The sequence below is a fragment of the Elephantulus edwardii genome, unplaced genomic scaffold (assembly GCF_000299155.1).
Source record: "Elephantulus edwardii isolate Elephantulus edwardi_28Jun2011 unplaced genomic scaffold, EleEdw1.0 scaffold00063, whole genome shotgun sequence".
Taxonomy (NCBI): Eukaryota; Metazoa; Chordata; class Mammalia; order Macroscelidea; family Macroscelididae; genus Elephantulus; species Elephantulus edwardii.
In genome coordinates this window covers 6,513,916-6,516,585 of record NW_006399813.1, presented here as the reverse complement: position 1 = coordinate 6,516,585, position 2,670 = coordinate 6,513,916, and the positions used below count along the sequence as shown (strand labels likewise).

At 42.4% G+C, this 2,670-nt stretch overlaps 1 pseudogene; it reads right to left on the bottom strand.

Annotated features, from left to right (window-relative positions):
• Nucleotides 1-823: 823 nt before the first annotated feature.
• LOC102877385 lies at nucleotides 824-1,717 on the bottom strand (annotated as a pseudogene).
• Between the last annotated feature and the right edge of the window lie 953 nt (nucleotides 1,718-2,670).

Sequence of the window (2,670 nt, the reverse complement as noted above, 5' to 3'; positions counted from 1 at the left end):
CTGTCGAGTCAAGTACGACTCATAGTGACATTATGAATAAAAGATCTGAACCCCGTTCTCTCCTGCACCATCCTCACACTTCCTGACACACAAGAGCCCACTGCAGCAGTCACCATGTCAATCCACCTGGTTGAGAGTCTTCCTCTCCTTCACCAACCCTCCACCTTTCCCAGAATTATGTCCTTCTTCAAGGAAGAGCCCCTCCTAGCAACATGCCCAAAGCATGTGAGACAAAGCTTCATCATTCTTACTTCCAGAATGCTCTGGCTGCACTCTCTCAAAGACATACCTGTTTGTTCTATTGGCTGTCAATGGGATATCCAGTATTCTTCTCCAACACCACAGTTCAAAGGTGTCAATTCTTTCCCTGTCATCCTTATTCATTGTCCAGCACTGAGATGCACAGCAAGTGATTGGAAAGACTATGGCCTGAATCAGATACACCCTTAGACCTCACACTGACATCATTTCTCCTCAATAATTTGGAGAGGTCCCTAACTGCAGATTTCTCCAGTGCAATGTGTTTCCTTATTTCCTGACTGCTGGTACTAAGGATGTTAATTGTGAATCCAAGCAAGATGAAGCTGTTGACAGTTTCGATTTCCTTTCCATCCAATACAATGTTGTTTATTGGTCCAGTGGTAAGAATCTTTGTTTTGTTTTGGTTTGTTTTTGTTTTAATTTTAAAATCATTTATTGTAAGATAACTTACAAATATCTTGCTGTCTTTAGTAATTTGACAAGGACAGCATTAAGCATAATGAAATGAGCTGGCTTAACTTTTCTTCTTTACCTCTTGTCTGAGGATGACACTTGATTTTCATTAATCCAAAGCTGCAGGACCAGAGATGATTTCAATCAACTCCTTTGTGATGACAGCTTGGTGGGTACGGTTGAATGTCAAAGTCAATTTGTCAATCATCTCAGAGGCATTCTTGCTGGCATTGTCCATAGCTGTCATCCTGGCACTTTGTTCACTAGTGGTGGACTCCTTCAGAGAGTAGTAGATGATGTTTGCCAGACTGTATTCTTGGTAATTTTGTAGCACATCAGCATCAATATCATCATAGATACTCATGCTTTCAGCACTTGCAATTGTATTAAGGGAAAATATGGGCTTTTCATCAGTCTTATAGGAGATGACAGACCTGAATCGATTAAAGATGATAGATCCTTCATCAGATTCATAGCCAGAATTCAGCAATTCAAGAGCAATAACTGATACATCTCCAAAAGTAGGAGGCTTCCTTCCCACTTCTTTAAATGTTACCAGAAATTGGTCCGAATGAGTCCTATGCAAGATGTCCCTGATTTTATCTCCAATCCCAACAATTATAACTTCTTTTCCAGCTGCTATAAGCTCGGCCACCTCACTTTCTATCTGTTTTGCAACCGAGGAATGAATAGCACCACAAAGCCCTCAATCTGAGGATACACCAATAACGAAGTGTCTCTTCTTGTTTTCAGGAACCTTAATATCAGCTTTCTCATAGAGTGCTGGAGATCCGACTCCATATACTCGAGCTGATTTCAGCTCCCTCTCTGCTCGGGCATATTTTGCTGCGGCTACCATTTTCATAGACTTGGTAATTTTCTGAATGTTTTTGATTGACTTCAGTCACCTGGTAATATCTTTCAAAGTTGCCATATTTCGAACTTGAGTCCATTGTGGCTGCACAGCCCAGGCCGAGACAACGAGGTTTGCCCAAGAAAACATGATGGTGCCGGCCTTGCTGAAGGTCCTGTTTTCTTTTTTAAGCAATCAGTATCTGGCAGGCAGACCTTTGTATTTAAAAGTCAGTTGGTTGTGTTTGGAGGGAACATTGTTCTAAGTGGTACAGCATTTGTCTGTCAGTTTGCTGTATTAAGAAAACTTGGGGTTGCTGTAATATTGAAATCTGTGCCACTCGCGTGTCAAATGCCATAAGGGTTATCCATGGTGAACAGGTTTTGATGGAGCTCCCTAACTAAGACGGACTAGGAAGCAGGACAGGCCATCACCTTCCTAAATAACAGGCCTTTGGAAATCCTATGAACGCTAAAGAAAGAAGATAATTATAGTAGTGGTTGAGCCCAGATTGGAAGTTAGTTGAAATGAGGAAAAACAAAAACAAGCAATTGGAACATAGACTGCATGTCAGTGGTTGTTGTTGATGTTATGTGCTATTGAGTTACTTGCAATTCATAGTGACCCTATATACAACAGCCCTAAACCCTGCTCTATCCCTTGCCAACCTCACTGTCTCCAACACGCCGATCCCCATTACCCAAGTGATGGAATCAATCCATCTCATCAAGGGTCTTCCTCTCCTGCGCTGTTCCTCCACCCTCCCAAGTATGATGTCCCTCTCCAAGGACTGATCCCACCTTGCAACATGTTCAAAGTATGTCAGACAGAGCTTCAGAATCCTTACCTCCAAGGTGAAGCCTGGTTTCACCCTCTCCAGGATGAACTTCTTTGTTCTCCTAGCAGTCCATGGTATATTCAATACCTCTTCTCCAGCACCAAAGGTCAAAGGCATCAACTCTCCTTCTATCATCCTTAGTCATTGTCTAGCCCTCTGATGCATAGAAAGTGACTGCAAAGACCATGGCTTGTATCAAGCACATCTTAGTCTCCAGACTGACATCATTGCTCCTCAATACTTTGGAGAGGTCTCTGACAGCAGA